Source organism: Triticum aestivum, chromosome 5D (genome assembly GCF_018294505.1).
Source record: "Triticum aestivum cultivar Chinese Spring chromosome 5D, IWGSC CS RefSeq v2.1, whole genome shotgun sequence".
Lineage (NCBI taxonomy): Eukaryota > Viridiplantae > Streptophyta > Magnoliopsida > Poales > Poaceae > Triticum > Triticum aestivum.
In genome coordinates this window covers 531091042-531102301 of record NC_057808.1, presented here as the reverse complement: position 1 = coordinate 531102301, position 11260 = coordinate 531091042, and positions in this window count along the sequence as shown.

Here is an 11260-nt window from a genome sequence, read left to right as displayed (position 1 = left end):
AGAGACCGGGGGTCATCCTCCTTTAAAAAAAATCTCACGGTAACTCCTTTTTCAGTACACACGGCCGGCCGCTGGCGCTAATGCATGTGTTAATCACCCGTAGTCATGTACTAATGCATGTGCTACGCAGCTATAGCAAATGGTAGTAGTGTCGACCAGGTTGGATTTGAACTTGAATCCTCCAAAAGCATCATGCGTACGTGAAAGCTAAGCAGGCAAGCAAAGTGCTTGATTGATTTTGTTGGACCAAGTACGTGCACGTATGTGTAGCCGCGTAGAGTACGATACCTATGTGAACCTGGATCGATTCTATCTTCACGGAACGGAAGAGCTCTCCCTCTCTCCAGAACTCTCCTAACTTGGCAAACAAAATAGTAGAACAGAGGAAATATTTTGCGATAGGGTGCAACATGCATGTTTTTATTGATTTTTTTTCTAGTATATATAGGGGTACATCGAATTGCCGTCTTCAACACGTAATTTAGTTGGAGACCAACACGACGCGGCCCGGTGTTAGTTTACAGTTTAGCTGCATGCCAGTCGCCTGAATATTATTTAAGGGTGAGTCGATTTCTGTTTAGGGGGAAAATAGGCGCGCAGAGGTGCAGCAGCCGTCGGTTTGCGGGAACCAGCAGTCTCTAAGTCTATCTTAGGGGTGCCGGGGGTGCAGGTGCTCGCCGGGGAGCAGAAGTCTCTGGGTCTATCTTAGGGGTGCCTGGGGGTGCAGGTTCACCGAAGAAGTTGGGTAGTTCGCCGGCTCTAGAGGGATGGCCGGGACGGCGGCAAGCCCGGCGGTGGGAGGAGGTCGAGGGAGGGCGGGGCGGCGGATGCAGGCGGTTTGTCCTAGGCTTGAAGGCGGCGAGAGGAAGAAGAAGAGTGTGCGCCGTCTAGAACCACATTGTCCTCCTCCCCCTCGTCGAGCCCTTCCTCCTCTCCGAGCCGAGTGGCGATGCCGAAGTGCTGGTTCTGCGTGCCGGCCAGCGGCCACGGTGGAAGTTCTCGTCAGGCGGATCATGGCGTCACCGCCCTCGCTCTCCTAGACCGTCCGCATCCACGGCGGCGGGCTCCTCCGGTGATGAGGAGGACCAGCCGTAGCAGCGGCGTCGGGGGTGCCATGGCGCCGGCTACCCGACGGCCGGGATCATCTTGCGCAACCGTGAGCTAAAGTTGTGGGAGACTCCACCACGCTGCAAATGCCACTCGTCGTTGCTAGAGCCGATTTAAATCCAAATTTTATTATTTTGTTTCTAGCAACCATCATATTGAAACTCTTATTTTAAAATCATGACTAACCCATCATATTAAAACTCTTAATTTTTGTTTCTAGCAACCATGCATCATATTAAAATCAAACAATATATGACATTAGCCATATAGAATATCTTAAAATATTTTGAAATATGATAGCTTTCAAGCCAAGAAAATATGAAATGTACTTAACTTTTTCACTCAAGTGCAAAGTGCACAATAACTTAATTTCTTTCTTTCCTATCATGACTAACCCATAGAATTAATTTTTGATTGTAGAAGACTTTTTCGTAAGTCCATGATATATAGGGAGGGGAACAGTTGGTCCTTTGATTAGCTTTACGTACATGCATGCATTTGACTAATGCATGTGCATGTACCATTTTATCGCATAGTGTGCTAGTGCAGGATTTTTGACAGTCGACTGCAGGATCGGAGTACTAGTCTTCAATAGCATACTAACTAGTGCACATGCTGATCCATATGCTGGGGTGATTAGCACATGCATTAGCGCAGCGGCCGGCCGTGTATAGTGGAAAGTAGCTACCGACAGTTGCCATGGCGGGATGGTACTGAAGGCTACCGCCGTCATCTTTGGCGGTAGGTTTCTGCCATATATAAACGCCGTCAAAACATTAATCAATTTTTACCGCTATTAACCATAGCGGTAGGTAGTTAAACTCTACCGTCACCGACAATGGCGGTAGGAAAAGGGTCAGATCTTGAAATACTTTCGGATGAAAGTCAGATCCGGCTAAACTTTAGCAAAAGGGTCAAAACATGAAAATCGGCTCCTGATGGGCACGACCTAGGAAAAGAAATAGTAGCGGTGTGCCTACGATGTGAGAGGTATGAAAGATATCAAGCGTTCCTACTCCATCGAGGGAGCCGCGTGGTGTTTATATTGGTATGGCCGCAGCCCTTGGCTTGGCGTACAAGATTACACAAGAGGAGTTTGAGTGGAATACAAGAGAAGGAAGGAGGTTGAGATTACACCGTCGTATATTCTAACACCCTCCCTTAATCTCAACTAATCTAAGTTAAGATTACTCTTGAATTCTTCAAATGGTCTTGCTGGTAATGCTTTTGTAAAACCATCGGCCACTTGATCCTTGGAAGGAATAAACCGAATCTCAAGTTTCTTTGCTGCAACTCTTTCTCGCACAAAGTGAAAAACAATTTCTATGTGCTTTGTCCTGCATGGAACACTGGATTTGCAGACAGATATGTTGCTCCGAAATTATCACACCATAAACATGAGATATGATTCTTCTTGATCCCCTATTCCTCAAGAAGTGATTCAACCCAAATGATTTCAACAGTTGCATTCTCCAAAGACTTGTATTCAGCTTCTGTACTTGACCGTGATACAGTAGCTTGCTTTCTAGCACTCGAGGAAATAAGATTAGATCCAAAAAACACTGCAAAACCTCCAGTTGATTTTCTGTCATCACTACATCCTGCCCAGTCAGCATCAGAGAATGCACTCACAAGAGAGGAATTAGACCGTTTGAAATGAAGTCCTATTCCCATAGTATGTTTCACATATCTTACAATCCTCTTGACAGCTGACCAATGTGCAGAAGTAGGTGCATGAAGATATTGACAAACCTTGTTGACAGCAAATGAGATGTCTAGACGTGTGAGGGTTAGATATTGTAGTGCTCCCACAGTACTCCTATACCTTGTACTCTCCTCCTCTTGAAGTGGCTCACCCTCATACGCTGAGAGATTTTCTGAGGAGGATAAAGGTGTAGGCATTGGCTTACAATTCTTCATCCCCATGCGAGACAGAAGCTCAATAATATATTTTTCCTGATTTAACACAATGCCATCTTGAGTTTTCTTGACTTCAATACCTAGGAAGAAATGCAAATCACCTAGGTCCTTCATGGCAAACTCTGAGCTCAAATCATGCAAAAGAGCATTAGTAGCATTTTGTGAAGAACTTGCAACTATGATATCATCAACATATATAAGCACAAAAATGACTACTCTTGCCTTGTTATAAATAAACAAGGATGTGTCAGCCTTGGAGGCAATGAAGCCAAGATATTTCAACTGTGAGCTCAATCTGGAATACCATGCTCTGGGTGCTTGCTTTAAACCATAGAGTGCTTTATCAAGCTTGCAGACATAATGTGGCAATTTCTTACTCTCATACCCAGGTGGCTGTCTCATAAACACTTCCTCTTCCAGAACACCATGCAGAAACACGTTCTGTACATCTAGCTGCCTTAGACTCCATCCTCTGGATACAGCAATAGCTAACACAAGTCTGACAGTTGCAGCTTTCACAACAGGACTAAAGGTGTCCTCATAGTCAATACCATGACGTTATTTAAGGGCCAATTCTTTTCACCTCTAGCATATGCAGAAGCCACTGCGGAAATAAGCCCCTGAGAAGCCGCGGTGGAAATAAGCCTAGTCAAAATAAGCCATCCAGTTCTTTCAGCCTTTGTCCCTTCAGCTTATATTCTATGAACCCAGTGAAAAGTCTGTAATACCACAACACAAAATTCATACACGAGAACGTATTTTTGGTCATACATATACACGTACACAGCAGTCAGTGACATGCTCGAGAACTTGCATCACATGCCGAATTGGAAAGAAGTACGTAGGAGAAAGATAAAAGGAAGAAGGTGCTGACCTTGGCAAGAGCTTGGACAGGGACGACTAGACTGGAGCTCGGCGTCAAGATCGGACTAGTATGGAGGCCGGATGTGCAGGATGTGCAGCAGGACGGGAGCAGCAGATGGATGGGTGAAGGCCGACGATCCCGACGTTTGAGCAGGCTAGCGATGTTGGCTAACCTCCCTGCATGACGTGGGGATGGGCGGCGGTGGCGGCGGCTAGTTGGACAAGAGGTGACGGCGGCGGCGGCGGCTGGACAAGAGGCGGCGGCGGCGAAGCCTAGCAGACGCACGGAGCAACGATGGGCGATGTTGGGGTCGTGTTTTTCATGGGTGGCATTTCTCTTGTAATAACTGCCAACAGTGAGGGTATAGAGATATACCGGTTCGATTTTTAATGGGCTGCGCTCGGGAAGCTGCTCTCGGGTGGCTTCTCCCAAACGTGAAGGGACCAGCTTTGGCTGGAAATTAAGCCGAACAGTAAAAAACAAGTTCTTTTTGGCTTGAGCTTATTTCCCACCATAAGCCATCCAGAAAAGAACTGAGCCTAAAGCCCTTTGCAACTAGACGTGCCTTATATCTGTCAATGGAGCCATCAGCTTTCTTTTTAATTTTATACACCCATTGGCAATCAATAATATTTTTACCTCTCTGATTTGGTACAAGATGCCAAGTTTTATTCCTCATGAGTGCAAAATACTCCTCATCCATTGCCTTCTTCCATTTAGGATCATCAAGTGCACTGTTCAACGATATTGGTTCTCCTCAAATACACAACATTCCATATGGTATAGTTCCATCTTTCCTAATTTTAGGATTTCATATACCTTTCTGTAGCCGGGTCATAACACGTGAAGAAACCTCTGGCTGGACCGCTGGTATACTCGCCACAGAAGATCCAGGAGAATCTGCTGATGCAGTGGGCCGATTTGTCATCATGTGCGCAGGGGATCCTGTGCCTGCTGGTGTGGCTGCCCCTCCCGTAGGCACATGGGTGTCGCCCGTCCGAGCCGACGCAGAAGATCCGCCACCCGGCCGTAACTGGATGCGCGTGCGGTGTGAGTGGGATCCGGCCCCGCCGCTGGTCCCGCCTGATGCTGGCGCGCAGTGCGAGGGGGATTCGGCACCGCCGCTGGTCCCGCCCGAAGCTGACGCGGCCGCGCGGGAGTGGCCCTCCCTGGATCCAGGACTGGAGTCGACAGGAGCGCGATCCGAGGCGGATGCGCTTGCACGATCCGAGGACTGCGCGCGTGCAGGGGTAGCAGGCGCCGCCGGATCTCCTTCGTCATCTGTGCCAGGTCCGTTTTCTTCCTCAGCATGCAATATTGGGTCAAAATCAGCCATATTTTCGAAATTTTGGTCATTTTGAGCATCGTTTTCTCCAGGGACCTGCACAGGCATAAGAGAAAGACCAGTACCAGCAGGAATATCATCACATTGGTTAGTACAATTGTCGCCCCCATGATCAAAAGACCGAAGATGTGAAGGAAGAAGAAGAATTTCCTTGCGGAGAAGTGCACCGGCATTAGGATGAAGGGATGCAAAGGGAAACACAGACTCATCAAATACAACATCTCTGGATATATAGACCCGGCCAGTAGGAACATCAAGGCACTTGACCCCTTTATGCATGGGGCTATAGCCTAAAAAGACACACCGTTTTGAGTGGAAAGCGAGTTTGCGTGTGTTGTAGGGCCTAAGATTGGGCCAACATGCACAACCAAAAATACGAAGAGATGTGTAGTTGGGTGTGACACCAAGAAGTCGTGTAATGGGTGTTTCAAATTTGATGACTTTACTTGGAAGCAAGTTGATAAGATATGTGGCAGTTAAGAATGCTTCATTCCAAAATTTAAGTGGCATGGAAGCATTTGCTAGCAATGCAAGCCCCATATCAACTATGTGACGGTGCTTTCTTTTAGCGGATCCGTTTTGTTGGTGAGCATGAGGACAAGAGACATGGTGCTGGGGATATTACTGCTAGGCATAAACCGGCCAGAAGAGGCCGGGTTATCCCATAATGAGTTATTATATTTGAAGCCCATGAAGACAATGACGGTGGCGCTTTATGAAGGCCCAGGGCCCAAAGGCGGATTAAGGCCTGTAGACATAAACCGACATTGATATGTAAACTTGTGCCGTAAGATAGAAAGAGTAGAGACCGAGCCGGACACATTTATGAGCCGGCCTCGGGATTCTGTAAACCGACGGGCGTCAACCTATGTATATAAAGGGACGACCCGGCGGCGGTTTAGGGACAACAGACAACAACTCGAGAGCCAGGCATAGCGGATTCGCTCCCTGGTCATCGAAACCCTAGCAGTTCCACAACAACTGGATTAGGCCTTTACCTTCACCGCAAGGGGCTGAACCAGTATAAAACTCTCTGCGTCCTTTGTCCGCTTTAACCCCTTTAAGCTAACCCGTCGCGGTGGCTCCACGACTAAGTCCTTTCATGAAGACATCTGCCGTGACAAAACCACGACAGTTGGCGCCCACCGTGGGGCTATAGCACAATGGTTTCGAGTTCTTAGAGGGCAGCCTCGAAGGGCTCAAGGGATATGCTATGGGCCGGATGACCAAGAGTCGTCACGACAAGCTCTACATCGACGACGCAGGCTGGGGCCCCGAGGCCGGCTCAATTGAGTACGGGTACCGGGTCCCCTTCGGCGGCATTCACGTGTTCATCGGCAAGATTGGCGAACCGGGCCCTGAGCCGGACACCTGCACCGACATCGTTGAAACGGCTCAGCGGGCGAGATCTGCCCGGGTTAAGCCTGCCATGAAGCGTGCCTTTGTGGGAGTCATCCACGGAGTGGAATCTAAGGATAGATCGGAGTCTGGTGGTGAAACCATCGTTTACTCCGGTAACGAGTCATCTACTCGAGAGACCGAGTCATTGTATCAGTTGCAGGATGGCCGGTTTGGGGGCTGTTCCGATGGCGACAGTATTCCGGATCCCCTTGATCTGCCAAGCCGAGTTGCGATCTTCATGGCTGGTACATAGTCAGCGCCACAATCTTCGACCGCCACGGTGATGATCTCCGGTTCAGCAGCGGCGACAGCAGCTGGGGCAGGAGGCCCTGCGCCACCGCCGGTTCAGGTTTTGTCCGATTTATTTGACACCTTGGCAGCGTTGCTAGCGGCTAAAGTCAGCCCGGCGAATCAGGACCAGCACAATGCAGAAGTGGCAAAGGTGAGGGATCAGATAGCACAAGCCAAGGTGGACCTGGCCGCTGAAAACGCCAGGATGACAGCAAGGCAGGCCGAGTTAGATGCACAATCTTATCGGCTTATGTTGGACCAGAACGCATCGAATGACATAATGAGGAGAAGGTATCGATCTCACCTCCCTCCGGTTTACGAAGCCAAGAATCTCTTCAACACGCCAGGAGCAGGAACCAGCAACCAGCCAGTAGTAAACCGGGTCGAAGCACCTGGGACGGGGACGCCGGTTCAGCCGCGCGCAATGGATCTGCCACCTCAAAATAACCCGCCCCAACACGTGCCAACGCCTCCGGGTCATTACTCCAACCCTTTGGATAACATAGTCGCAGCCGCTTCACGATTAGCGGCCCTCCCGGTCGACGGTGAATCCCCTGTAGCGGTGGAGACGCGACGGGCCAGAGAGCTCCTTCAGACAGCCTTGACTCAACAGCAGGCTTATTCATAAAGCCGCGAAAGGATTCATTCTACTCCCTGCCCGAGCCGGAGTTACAGCAGACATATGGATGAACCGGCCGTGTCCAGCAGTGCACGGAATCGTAATCTGCCTCGTGGTCATAACCCGGCAGGCGGCGGTGGTGATGCTCAGGATGTGGTGGATCGTGCTAGGGCACGTCGAGAGGCCGAGTTAGCGGCACAACACGAAGCTCGCCAACTTACTCCGGTTTGTCCAACAACTTCGGTGGAACCAGGGGTCACCTCCAGTTCGTTGGGGGTGCCGTGTCTTGTCTTGGCGCTGCGCAACGTACGACTGCCCAAGGATTTCAAGGGCCCACGTAAAGTGCCGAATTACACCCCCGATTTATATCCCCCGAGTCATGGGTTGAAAGCTATGAGATGGCAATGGAGATGCTGGATGTGGACGATGCGGCGTGTGCTACATACTTCACCATGATGTTGGAAGGAACAACTCGCACATGGTTGAAGAATCTGCCAGCTAACTCCATTGGATCATGGGCCGAGTTAAGGGCCCGGTTTATCCAGAATTTCAAGGACACATGCAAGCAGCCCATGTCAATTATGGACTTACTGCCTGTGTCCAGGAGGAAGGAGAGTCTACAACCCACTAGGTGCGCCGGGTTTCGGAGATTTTGCATTCATCAGACCGCATCAACGCCGATACAACAGTTTTAACGTTGGAAGGCAATTGCCGATTTGCACCTCTGAAGTTGAATTTGGGACGGCTCAAACGTCATTGTAATGACATGGGAACACTTATGGCAGCTCTGGTGAAGTATGCAGACTCTGATAGTACCAAGGATCCCAAGTCTGACGACGACAAGACAGGGAAGGGAAAGAAGAGCGGCAGCACCAAAGGGCAGCAGCATAACCTGGCGGGTCATGGATACAGTGGTAAGCGTAAAGCGGATAAAAGTTTAGATTTTGTGGCTAACACCAATGCGCAGGATAATGGCCAGCGTCGTAAGGGTAAACTACCCCCGCGTGGTGGAGGACCAAGTCCCAATCTGGAGCGCTTGTCTCACCTGTTAAACCAGCCTTGCCCAAAGCACGGGTCGCGGGATAAACCGGCCACACACCTCTGGAAGGATTCTTATATTATGCGGGAGTTCAAGAATTCAGAATTTTTTTGGTATGATCATGGACCGGGCGGCGGTTCAGGCCCCGGATCCCATGGGCCGGGTTACGGTGGAGGCAGTTCCGGTTCAGGTTTTCACGGTAATCAGAGCGGACATGGCAATCAGGGCAACCAAGGTGGTTATAATCATCAGGGGAGTCAGCAGCAGTCGGGTTACCAGAGCAACCCAAAGCAGTTGAATAGTGGGCAGTACCATGTCTTCACCACTAGCCTGTGCAAGCGCGATCAGAAGCTTCATAAAAGGGCAGTGAACTCCGTTGAACCGGCGGTGCCCCGTTACTTGCGCTGGTCTGAACAGCCCATTGTGTGGAGTCGAGAGGATCATCCACCTCGGGTTGATAATCCGGGTCATCTGGCATTGGTGGTGGCACCTCAGGTTGGAGGTTATAAGTTCACCAAGGTACTCATGGATGGGGGGAGTAGTATCAATATCCTTTATTATGAAACCTTCCGTCGCATGGGGTTAACAGATAAAAATCTTAAATCGTCCAACACTGTTTTCCATGGTGTGGTGCCTGGTAAATCGGCGTATCCAGTTGGTAAGATAGCTCTCGAGGTTGCTTTTGGAGATGAGCATGATTCAAGATCAGAGACATTGACTTTTGAAGTGGTGAAAATCAAGAGCCCGTATCATGCCCTGTTTGGACGGCCGGCTTATGCTAAGTTCATGGCAAGGCCCTGTTATGTTTATCTGCAGCTCAAGATGCCGGGTCATAAGGGTACCATCACGGTTCATGGAAGCCGTAAGATCGCTTTGGAATGTGAAGAAGGTGATGCGGCATATGCTGAGTCGGTTTGTGCAACAGAGGAGTTAAAGTTCTACAAGGACAATGTTGATCCGGCGGATATGACTTCTTTGAAAAAGCCAACTACAGAGCATGATCCGGCCTTGAAGTTTAAATCGGCTGATGAGACTAAGCTGGTTGATTTTGTTCCTGGCGATTCATCCAAGCAGTTTAGCATCAGCGCTAACTTGGATCCAAAATAGGAAAGCGCGCTCATCGAGTTCATCCGTGAGAACCGGGACATCTTTGCGTGGAAGCCTTCTGACATGCCAGGTGTACCGAGGGAACTCGCTGAGCACACACTTAATGTTGATCCCAAGTTTAAACCGGTCAAGCAGTTTCTTCGCCGGTTCAATGAAGAAAGACGCAAGGCTATTGGTGAGGAGGTAGCCAGGCTCTTGGCGGCTGGGTTTATCATTGAAGTATTTCATCCTGAGTGGTTGGCTAATCCGGTGCTGGTACTTAAGAAGAACGGCACTTGGCGTATGTGTGTGGACTACACAGATTTAAACAAGGCTTGTCCAGCAGATCCTTTTGCCCTCCCTCGTATTGATCAGATCATTGATGCTACGGCGAGTTGCGAGCGTTTGAGTTTTCTGGATGCTTATTCTGGTTACCATCAGATCAAAATGGCAGTTAAGGACCAGGAGAAGACAGCTTTTATAACTCCCTTTGGAGCCTTCTGCTATGTTTCTATGCCTTTTGGGCTCAAGAGTGCCCAGGCGACTTATCAGCGCTGTGTGCAGAATTGTCTTCCTAATCAGATCGGCCGCAATGTTCATGCCTATGTGGATGATATTGTGGTGAAATCCAGAAAGGAGGAGACATTGATAGATGACTTGAAGGAGACCTTTGATAACCTCCGGGTTTATAAGATGATGCTTAATCCGGCCAAGTGTGTCTTTGGTGTACCGGCAGGCAAGCTTTTGGGTTTTCTGGTGTCTAACAGGGGCATTGAAGCTAATCCGGTAAAAATCAAGGCTATAACTTCTTTGGCTAAACCGAAGTGTATGAATGATGTTCAATGCCTGGCAGGCTGGATTGCAGCCTTGATCCGGTCTATCAGTCGCCTTGGGGAGAAGGCAATCCCTTTATATCAGATGCTGAAGAAGATGGACGACTTCGTATGGAGTGACGCCGCCAATGAAGCGTTTGAGGACTTAAAGTGGCAACTGGCCAAACTGCCGGTCCTTGCTGCTCCTGTTGATAAAGAGCCCTTGTTATTATATGTGGCTGCTAATGCCTGGGCTGTTAGTGTGGCTATTGTGGTGGAGCGCAAGGAGGCCGGAAAGGAGCATCCGGTTCAATGACCGGTTTATTATATCAGTGAAGTACTTATTGAGTCCAAGTAGAGGTATCCACATTGGCAGAAGCTGGTGTACGGAGTTTTCATGGCGAGCCGGAAGCTTAAGCAATATTTCCAGGGTCATCCAATCACGGTGGTCAGCTCTGCTCCTTTGGGGGATATAATCCAGAACAGGGAAGCGACTGGCCGGATTGCCAAGTGGGCTATTGAGCTTGGGCCTCACGGGTTAAAGTATATGCCCCGGACGGCGATCAAATCTCAGGCACTTGTGGATTTCATCAATGACTGGACAGAATTACAGGCGCCAGAAGAGAAGCCGGATCATACTTATTGGACTATTCATTTTGATGGGTCCAGGCAATTGGAGGGCTCGGGGGCTGGAGTCGTATTAACTTCCCCACGAGGTGATAAGTTTTGTTATGTTCTCCGTTTAATGTTCCCTTGCACTAACAATGCAGCTGAA